We start from the raw sequence: 11687 nt of genomic DNA, 5'->3' as shown, positions 1-11687 counted from the left end.
ACCGCCTTAGCGCAGCGCGGGCGCGGTTTTGCTCCCCAAAGCGGCACACCCCCCCGCACCAGCCAATTCAGCAGTTTTGCAATTTAATCCTTCGGGGGGGATTTTCCCCCAAAACAAGGCGCGAGCGCAGGGCGCAGCCCCCGCGGCCGAGGGGTGCGCGGAGGCGCTGACCGAGAAACCCGCACAAATCCTCCCCAAACCCACACCGGGGGGGCAGCACCCCCCGCGCCCACCTCCCCGGCTAATTTTAGGTGCTGGCGCTGCCCCGGGACACGGGATGGCAGGGTGCCCGGCCAGGCTGCGCCCGCACCCCGGAGTCCTCCCCTCGGCCCCGGGGCGCTGCGGAACCGGTAATCTTTGGTTTTGCAGGACGCCCAATTTGTACTGGAGTCGCCTGTGATAAAAACAAAAAAAAAGAAAAAAAAAAGGCCAGCTTGTTCAAAGGCTGGAGACAGAGGGTGTGGGCAGGGAGGGGACTCAGCGACTCGGCCTTAAAAACATATAGTTAGAGACCGCCAGAGGTTGGGTTTTCTCTTGCTTTTTAATTAAAAATGCCTAAGAATGGAAGGATGCAAACAAAATTTAAAAGGTCTGCAAAAAGGCAGTTTTCTGTTCCCTGTGTGGGCTGGATGAGGGACGGCTGCTCCAGGGGACGCCACGTCGCCCCAGTGCTCACGCCCTGGCCCCCGAAGCTCTGAAGTTTCCCCGTTTTGGCAAAATTCAGTGCCAGCCCCAGCCAGGAGCAGAGCCCAGAGCATTTCTGCAGCCGAACTACAGCCATGCCGACCCCCATCTCCACAGCCCTCACTCCCAGTCACTAAAGGACTGACCTTCACCTCGCAATAGCTGCCTGCAGCCCCTGCTTATCAAGAAAATATTTTATCATCTATTTAGTCTGAGCCATTCTGGCTTTTTGATGCTGAGCACACCCTGCTTCCCCTGCACGGCGTGGGTTTTGCTGTTTCTCCTTTCGCGTTCCCCCCCCCCCCCCTCGGAGTTACACCAGCTCCTACTAGTGTGGGGCTGGCGTTCCAGGGATTTGTCACTGGGTATAAGGCAAGTGGGAAACTCAAAAGGGCAAATTCTCCACTGCCTTCTGCCTCCTTCCCACTGAAAGGCAGTGGGGCAAAGATCATTCCAGAAACATCACAGACGGAGGAGTTTGGCAAGGGTGATCCTGTATCCCAGTGATTTTCCACTGTTAAGAACCCCAGAGAGCAAGTGAGGACAGTGCTGTCTGTATTGGGCTGAGCTGGCTGCTGGCAACCCCTGAATAGGCAGGCTGTAGGGCAGAACCCTCATAGGAACACACGGATTCCCCACAATGGGTGTAACATCCCTGGCGCTACAAGAAATACACCGACGCACACTTCTTTCCAAGCCTCTCCTCCTGTTTTTTTCCCACCACCAAGTGGATCGTGGCAGCACATAAGTGACCCCAGTGTGCCCACAGCTGTCTGTCTGTCCATCCAGTCTGCATGCGTCCGTCCGTCCCCCCCACCCCCCGCTTTATTTCCACCCTGCAGCACACAGAAGAAGTTTGGTGAAGACAAGTTTGGTGAAGACAAGTTCAGGAGCCCCTGTGAAATCAGTCTGGCCGCCTGCATCGGACCTCCTTCCGCTGGCGCACACGATCTACTACACATATTTTGGGGAAGCTCCGAGTAAAACCGATGCTTTCCTTTACTCACAGGGGGAAGCTAATCCCTCTAGCTCAGTCTTCAAGGCACATGGATAAGGAAACTTCAGTCACAGCTAGTCACCTCGTGCCACCTCCTCCATGCAGTGTTCTCTAATGAACACTATTTATTTTATAGCAATACATCTCTGGTGGCTGAATAATATTGATATGGTCAGTATCAGGAAAAACCTCAAGAACTAACAAGCAAGAAGACAGCAAACACCATTCATTTCATTTTGCCACATGGGGTGACCTTCCCATGCATCTCCTTCTGTAAGTCCCCTGTCAAGCAGCAGCTGGGACACGTGACAAAGTGGCCACCCTTGCTCAGTGTGAGCCACGCCAGTCCGAGCTGAGGTCTCCCGAGGTTTCTCCTGTTGATGTGGGCTTCAGTTTTGTATTTAATGCTAGAAGTCACTAAGGAAGAAACAAGGACTCGCTAGGGGAGCGGCTAGGTCACCACCCATCAGGAGTCAAAAGTATTTTATATGTTCTATATAACATGTGGAAATCAGGAAACACAGGCAACAAGATAGGGCTTTTTATCAGGTGGGGTGAGGTTCTGCTGAAGTGGCACAGGAGATGCACAGATAACGCTGACTATCTCCACACACTACAGGTCAGTGGGATCGGCTGCTCCGGCTGCTCTCACACCGCCGTGCTGCTGAGCAGAGCCGGATGATGCTCCCAGTCACTGCAGCTCCCTTTGGGAAACACACTGCACTCATTCAGCTGGAAAACCTGCTCTTTCCCATGCAAGTAAATGCATCTCTGCTCTGCCATAAACCGAGCCTAAAAATCCTCCTACTCCTTGCCAGTCACGCAATATAAGTGACACCAACCATCACAGTGATTTCTAAAGACTGACAAAGGTGACAAATCTCTCACTGCAGCCCCAAGTTGCTGAGCATATTCAGCAAATGCTTGAGAACAAAACTCTCTGGGCTCAGTGCAATTCCTAATCTTGCTCAGCCAATTCCACTGGCAAGAGCCACAGCGAAGAGTCACTGCAACGCAATACGGACCTGCAGCGCTCAGAGGCTCTACTTAGGGTCGTACACCTTCAGCAGCGTGAAAAATAGAGGGATCAGAGACATTAGGAATTAATTGAAATGAGCTGCAAATTGGAAATGTTATCTAATTTGGTAAGTTACTTCCTGCAGGGATTCCAACATTGATACCACCACAGGGGCGAGCTGCCTTCCTTCATCCACTTCATCTGCTCCTTGGAGCAGTGGGCAGCAATCTGCCCCGTTGCCATCTCCTGGCTCATCCTCCGCCATCTCTTCCTCTTGCAGCTCCGTCCCCTCAACAGCACAGATGCAGATCAAATCGCAGCCCCCTGGGGAAAGATTTCTCCCTGGGAATAGAAAAAGCAAGCAACGTAAAGTATCACAGGTTACATTAGCTTAAATTAATTTCAACTACTGAATTTAGCTTCTGTGACAATTAACGTTTTTTCTGTATTTTTTTAAACAGTAGGCATAGTGCACGGATCACTGTAATGAATTAAAACACATGCCTGAAACAAGTAAATTAAAATCTGTGAGACACTGTACCATAAAATCCAGTTGTTTTCTGGTAGTAACAAAAAGCTTAAATTTTCACAGGAGAAGAGACAGCACTTCAGGCCAAGTAGGAATTTTCCTATGACTTAACAACTCTGTATTACAAACCATATGATTTCTAAAGGAAAGGGACACAAACTCTAGCTCGAGGTAAGTAGCATGTTCTGCCACACTCCCTTGTTTCCTTGGTGATGGCAGATGAATCATTTTCTATTACAAACCTGGAACTGGGATGGACAGTTAGATAACGCTGCTTCGATGCTCTCAGTGTGCAGCTCTCCCGGCCCCTGGGAGCCGGGTCACCCCCAGCGAACCCCAAATTCAGCCTCTCTGCTGGCACACAACACTCCTCCTTTCAGCATCCCTCGGAAACTGGGTTTCTGGGAAAGGGAGGCGTGGGATACTGTAACCTGCTGGAATCGCAGGAGTTACGCAAGGGTCAGAACACAGTCACCAAACCAGAGCTCGAACAAGACACAGGCTTTAGTTTTAAGTGTCATAAGACCTTTGGACTATTAATGATAGCCATCTCAGGCTTAACAGAAAGCTGATACCTTCATGCTCGGGCTGCTTTGGAAGGAATCATTTTTCAGTCTGAACTAATTTTATGTATCATTATTCTGAGACATCTCCAGCTGAAACGCTGTCTACGTTCTGTTCCCTGCTCAGCTCAAGCCACCAGAAGCACATTGTGAGATGAGTAAGATTTCCCAATTGCTATTTTTTGCATTCATGGCTTTTTGCCTGTACATAGTAGCTTCAGTATAACTACAATGAGGCAACCGATTCTTATCTCCTTTATTATAATATACGCTATCTACCGTCTGGAAAAACCTTAGAGAAAATTACGTAGAAGATCTAAAAAGAACTGAAAAGGGAAATGGTGATCCTGTGGTTTGGGCAGGAGTCTGGATCAGAAGTAGCTGAGCGCTCTGACCCTGGCCACTCGCTTACACCACGTCAGGCGGGTCCCTCAGCTCCACATCTGCACAACAGGGATGTTTGCTCATCTGGCAGCGATACGCCAAATTTAATCACAGGGTCTGCTCAAGTAACCACCGCTAGGAACCTTTAAATAGTAAGTTGTCTTTTACAGCAGTTCTTTTCTAATAAACCTCCTAGTTTTATCAAAGCTTGTTGAGAAAGCCACCTTCCTGGTGAAGGGATGAAGTAATTCTCACAGGGTGCAGGAGGAAGGTTGAGAGTTTTAAGCACGGTGATGAACACCTACCAATATTCTATAGGGAAGGTATGCAAACAACACTTCATTGCCCTGCACCGAGTTACTCGGGGAAGAAGGAAGGCTGAATTCCTGTTTGAAAAGCAAAACTGGAAACTATTTTGTAATACGCTGCCTCAGTCTTTCAGCTCTCAGGCGTGCCAATGCACGTGCGCAGAATTATTTTGCAGCTCACGATAACGTCCCGTCGTCTGTAACTTGCCTGTCCCCCTCCGACATGCAGCACACGGTGGCAGCACACAGGAATGACTGAGAAGGACAAAGTTACGGTCCACTGTCAGTTGCCCCTTGATTATTATTCTCAGACCACAGGCAAAACAGAGTTGAGGCAATCTGAAGGTGAAATTGCAAAATTAAGACTGTGAACAGAAACAGCGCTTAGCCGTAACACACTCGCTTTTGTCCTGGTCACATAAGCAAGATGTGGGACACAAGCAGCAGTTACGGATCCTCGCTGGTTTTTTTCAGGTGTTACTTGTGGTGGGGGGGGCTGTCAGTGGTTTGGCTACCTAAGGTCTACGCTGCAGCTTTCTCCTGACTTCACTTTGTTAATTCCTTTGACTTCTCACTAGTATCAGCTCTTGTTAGAAATCTAAGCACATTAACTCCAATGAGGGTTCAAAAGAAAGCAAAAAGTTGGAAAATTTTAGCTCTCTACATGCCCATCCTTCCCCCTTCTTTTAGTATTTTTGATGTAGGGAAAACCCTGTATTTCTGAGCAACATGCTACCTTGCGACGTTAAATGGAGCAAAAACTTGTTTTCATAACCTTCCCATGCTGGTCAGGAAATTTTACTAACTAGTTATTGCTGCATTAAGAAAAAAACCCAAAACAATCCCCCAACAAAACACCCCCCACCCCCCCCGCCAAACACCACACAACAAACAAATCTCCCACATCTTTCCACAACTGATTTTGGAATTACAGGTTGAAGAATGAAAGGTGCGACATCACCAACCACCCTGCAGCGTGAGGGCTGCTCCCCCCCCCGCCCAGTGTCAGCAGCCAGTCAGCCAGGGTGAAACGGCCCTTCTTAAAATTCCTTACAAATTAGATTTGGTTTTCAAATTCTGGTTGTGTTAGGGGGAAAAAAATACCCAGACAGCCTGCATGTGTCTGGAAGCACCAAGTGGCTTTCTGGACACTGCTTGCTAGCCATTTTTTTCCAGCTGGACCATGGTAAACAGCAAGGAGAAACAAAACCTCTGCTCTTATGATGGTTTTGTGCCTCTACCTTCCACTCTAAACCAGGAAGAAAATGTAATTTTCTTGCAGCTCAGTTGAACTGCCTCTTGCTTTTCCACAGACGATAATTCCCATCAAATCTTTATATTTCTTCTGTTTTAAAGACTCCCCCCCACCCCCAGCCAGCTGCCTTCTGTCTTACTCGGTGCCATAGTGCCATTGATTCCTGTACTTAATGAACTCTGTATCCCTGTCCAGCAGGACCAGTAACCGGCTTCTCTTTAGCGGTATTAATTTTAACATCATTACCTTGGAACAGACTGTTCATGTGCATATCTTGGAACTGATATTAGATTTTCATTCTCACCCTCGGCACCTCACCTTACCCTAGGAAAGTGCTTTAGTCCCGTGGCGCGTCAGAAACCCCATCAGCCCTACTGTCTCTGGGGGGGCTGGGCTCGCTCCCTACGAACCTTCAAGCCAAGACACTGTAACTGGTCAATTCCGCTCAAAAGGCTTCGATGACCCCTTGGGAAACCAGACCCCGTGTGCAGGGAAAGTCAGGTATCTACTTTCCTGGGAAGGCACATCCTCAACTGATCCGCATCAGCACTACTACAGGTTTCTTCTTTGCACATAAAACAAGATTACAAATATCTAAGGGAACTATGCTCCTGCTGTATAGGTCAATTAAAATAAACAGTAATGGCCCTGTTCAGAGTTCTGCATGTAAAAGATAATAATTAATAGATCACTTCAAGGGGGAACTCATAGCCTCCTTCCGCACTCTGTCCAGGAGTTTGGCAGGTTTTTCAGGACAGGGAATTAAAACAAAAGCTGTGTCTCCTTTTTGGTGGAAAATTTTGTATAATTTCTCACTTTCCAATGTCTTTAAACTGCATTATAAGGCTCATGCTGCAGGACACGGTGAAGAGCCTTAGACCATGGAAAACAGCGTAAGAATTATAAATGCAAGCACAGATCACACATACCCACTTTTGTGCTAAATTAGAGGGATCAGTAAGACAGGGGTGAAAAAAATATTTAGCAATACGATGAAATAAAAGGAGAGACTGAAAACACCTAGACCGACTGCTGTTCTCAGGGAGCCTCCTTTGACTATGGTGCTTGTGTACCTCGGTCCTCAGTACACGGGGATGGCCCCCATTGCAAAAGGTACTCATGCTGCGTGTATGTGGGGCATGGCTCAGTACAACGGCAGCTGTTCCCAATATTCCAAGACATTTCATCAGAAGGCATTCACTAATTCCGATCTGTAAAAGCAACAGCCCAAGAAAGGCAGAGGATTCATAAAAAAAAAAAAAAAAAGAGAGAGAGAGAAAGATAGGGACAGGTCAATTTTCAAAATTGAGAATAAAATAATAATAATAAAAAGCCACCAAACCCCCAAAACACTAAGTCCCTCTCAAATCTTTATCCCCATTTAAAAAGGCACAGCTAAGGAGACAGAAGAATGAGGCATCGTCCTAAAAAAGCCCTGATTATTTCTGAGATCAGCCCGCACCCCTTGCGACCCACAACAAATTTCTGAGGCAGTAGAACAAATCTGAACGGGTCAACTCAGGCAGAAATTATCTTGGTGGGTCAGAAAGCAGGAATGAAATTAATGTCATTTTCATTTCTTATTCAGAATTATTGAGAAGATTAAAACCTGCATAATTATCTTGTTGCTGCCAGGACAAATATCTTTATTAAGGACATCTATGGACCTAAGGCAGACCTGTTTTCTAGTGTCCACAAGAAATGCAAACACTTGCCTTTCTTCTCTCTTTAAGGGTGGATTTTAATTATTCTGCCACATACGTACAATAAGTTATGCCCTTTATTTGTAGCACAATCAGTGTGCTGAAATAAAAATATAAGCATTAATTTATACCTTTCAAAGCCAGCAACACAACACCACTTACTAGTGCTGGATTAATTAAACTGCCTTCAGTCTGCTAAAGCAGTGAAAGTTACTAATTTGGGCTTAATTCCAGTTTTGAACACCCTTAAATTTCCTCCCCAAAATTACCAAGTTTCATTCTGCCCCGATTTCAGCTGGGATAGAGTTGATTTTCTTCTTAGCAGCTGGTGCAGTGGTTTGGATTTGGGGCGAATCTATAGGAAAGAGCATTCTAGAAAAGAAAACAAGTAGTGAAATAGTACAAAAATGTTTTTGACATAAGAGTGAAATAACTAACATGGTACAAGTCAAAGTCACGTGCTGGGAGCTGACAAGTGATGTGCTATGAAAGACTGTTTAAATCTTAATGCTCATGTCAAAATCTGTGCAGTGACACTTCTGCTTTCAAATTTAAACCGTAATAGCGCAAAACACTCTCATAGTCATTCATTTTCATTGTACCTTTCTCCTACTTCTGAAATACTTGAATCTTTACTACATAGTCTAGAGAGACATGATATTTATCCATCCCAAACTGATGGGGTTGTAGCCAACGATGTTCATTTCTGAGAAGTCCAATGGCAATTCCAAATTGTTACAGCGGTGCATGATAAGGTTATCTCTAATTGCTCAGGAGACTGTGTACTGCCAGTCTCACTGTCTTTACCATAAAAATACCCTCCTTCACAGACATGTGGCTGCCTGTTCTAACAAGTACGCGTACCTCCATTCTATGCTTTTCTAACCAGGAAGCAGAAGATCACATCCAAGCTGAAACTCTACATGGGTCTTCTGCAAGTACATATTATGCCAACCAAAGGAACTACACAAAAAAAAAAATTATGCCAGTTAAAAAATAACATCATCAGATTGTAAAGACAAATATCTGAAGAACCTTTATGGTCCATCCTGAAAAACAGTACAGCTCAAAGTTCAGAAGCAGATAAGATAGAAGAATGAACTCATGTTCCCCATTAAGAATCACTCACATTGGACATTAGGAAAAGGTTCTTCACCGAGAGGGTGGCTGGTCCCTGGAACAGGCTCCCAGGGAAGCGGTCAGGATGCCAAGCCTGTCAGAGTTCAAGTTGCACCTGGATGATGCTCTTAGTCATATCGTTTAGTTTTAGGTAGTCCTGCAAGGAGCAGTGAGTTGGACTTCGTGATCCTTATGGGTCCCTTCTAACTTGAGATATCCTATGATATCTTAATCATAGTGTAGTACATAATAGGCTGGAAAAACTGCCAGTTCATTATGTTATGAAAATGGGCAAGCATTTATTTAATTCACCTTGATCATCTCTCAGGTAGCCATGTCTCCCAGGTTTAATAACCAAGCCCAACACTAAAAGCAGAAACTTGATCCATCTTCTATTTACAAGTGAGATGTTCCTTACTAGTGGGTAAAAAAAGTCTTGTGGAGGTATACATTATGTTTGGCTTTTAAAATACTGTTAGTCAGTAGAAATATGAAACAATAATCATTTAAACCTTTTGCAACCCTGAGCTCAAGTCCCAAGAGTGAAAAAAGTTTGATATTATGTGTTCTCGAGTGCCTCACTGCAAGTTGCATAGTGTTTTATCATATTCTCACAGGCATATTTACCTACGTACTCTGCAAGTAATAATAAACCCCCAAGCTGTCAACACAACACAAGACATTCTTTGCACAAATAGAAGCAGCCCTGCACAACAGTGTATCTCTCAAAAAAATGGTACCCAACCCCACTGACGGTCACACCACTGGTCATTATAATGCAAAGAAAGAGGCAAGAAATTAAATATATTTCAAAAATACCAATCTTTTCAGCTCAGAGGTAAACTTGGTCCATCACTCACTCAGCTGAAGGGAAGCACCACCTGCCCTGAGCTCTGCCACCTCCTCTCTTCAATACCTTGAAAACACCTATTACATGCTCAAGAGACAGCAGGGCAAAGGCAAAAACATCCAGATGGACTGCATTGTTGAGATAGGAACTAATTACCTGGTGATAAAAGCCTAACTTCTGCTTATGGACTCTTTCAGAAGTCTGTAATTTAAGATTTGGTCTGGAATACAAGGTGGGCAACAGTAAGTGTTGATGTGCGCAGCAATACGAATCCGGCCATCTAAGAAGTCTCTGAGCTGTGTAAATCGGACAGCCGATAATTCAGGCAGGCACAAAATACAAAACAAATAGGCACCACACCTTTATCTAGAAAAATAAGTTAGTCTGAGATAATATGCTGAACAAACAAGCTCACACAGCTCATGCCTACAGTACGGATAAGGCACTGTCTGGTGGACTAGCATTTTTAACTTCTCCAGAAAGATGCTGTCCTTTAAACTGCTCCTCTCAGAATGTTGACCTCCCAACCATGTGTTAATTCTGTTGAACCTCCCCCAGAAAAATGCAACATTAAAACCTCAGTAAAACTTTGCCTTGGGCTGTAGGACATTTTAGTCCCACTTTCCAGAAACCTTAAACCAAACCCAAAGTTGGTATAATTTGTCTTTGCTCTTCTTGAATGAAGCCTTTCAGCAGCACAAACCAACCCCTAACTTACTAAATACAGTAAAGCTGGTACAAAACATGACACTTACTTTTTCGACACAAGCAGAAAGTAGTAAACACGCTTGCATGTATTCCTTAGTGCGGCGCAAGCTCTGCAGAAGGTGTGCAGAGCAATGCAAATATAAGCAGAAGTGAGAAGCCACAGAGAATATCTCAAAATATCTAAAAAAAAAAATAAAATTCTCAACCTCAAGTTTCCCTGCCTTTTGTAATGCCCATTTTCCTTTTCTTGCTGAAACATGTACTTTATCAGGTATCACACTGCAACACTTTTAGACCAGTATGTCAGCTTTCGGTGTGTTTGTCCCAGACAGCGAGGAGAAGCGGTGGACATCACATTATGGCAGGCGTTAGATAGTTCCGCCTTCCTCCACAGAAAGGAAGTTCATAAGTCACAGAAGGAAAAAAAATCCAATGATTTTTTGATGTGAACTAAATAAGAGAAAAAAAACTGTCCCAGATTTTAGACTTCTGAATGGCAGCCTAACACTGTAAATTTGTTAAGAAGAAAACAATTTTGCAAAACTGGAATACAACAAGAATTGGTAAGTTGGCAACTGAGATTTCCTTTAAAGATTTTCCTAGTTGACGGTCTCTTTCAGTTTTGACAGAGGTGACCACTGACTGCAAGTTTTGTCCTTCATTCATGCGAAGAAATGCTACAAGGATTAACAGCAAAATTTCTCTGTCAGAATAAGAACAACATCAGGAGCAGAGATCTCCCCCTGGACCTTCATGCACATCTTCAAAATACCTTTCCCAGTTCCCCAAACAAACAACGCCCTGCTTGTCCGCATCTCTTTCCAAGACAGCCCAGCTTTTTTTGTCAAGGAGTGAAAACCTGGACAGAAACCTATCTGTAGCCAGAAGCTGGAGCAGCAGAGCAAAAGGTAAGACGGTTTTTCCAGCAGAGACAAGAACTCCTTATTTCTGAGAATAAATGCAGATGAGGTTCTGGGCATTGGAAGTACAAGGACAGCGAGCGTCCCTGCAGGTTCTTCTGGGAACACATAGTGGTGAAGGAAAGGAGCATTTGGGGTACGACTCCTCTCTCCAGGTGCAGAACGCTAGAACAGTTATTTGCTTGTTCTTTTTGGAGGAGAAGTAACCGCCAGCATCCAGTCCATTGGAATGGATGATCTCTCTCTGTCCTCTCACAGGACAATTGACATCAACAGAGGCTGCCCAGAAAATTATTAATGTAGTTATTACTCCAGAATCTGCATTAAAGTCGTTTTTGAACATTCACAAGTGTCATATCTCTCAATGACACATACAGGAGAGCCCAGTCCTTCAAATAGGTATTTAGCTTTATAAAGATTTTTTTTTTTCTCTGATGCAAAGTTAACCTCAACCTTTGATTGCCCACAGAAGGAAAGAGCAATGGAATTTCAGTGTCTGTTCCACAGAAAGGGGAATTAGACTTTCCTATCCTTACCCCTTCAGGGTTTCTACCTACCAGGTTTCACCACCAGTTGCATCCCATTTCCAAAGGTGACTTTGGATGCTGAACTCGCATGGTGACACACCCACTAAAAAAACCCACACACA

This window comes from Falco punctatus, assembly GCF_963210335.1.
Source record: "Falco punctatus genome assembly, chromosome: 19".
Taxonomy (NCBI): Eukaryota; Metazoa; Chordata; class Aves; order Falconiformes; family Falconidae; genus Falco; species Falco punctatus.
The sequence above is the reverse complement of the archived record's forward strand: the minus strand, read 5'-3'. Positions refer to the sequence as shown.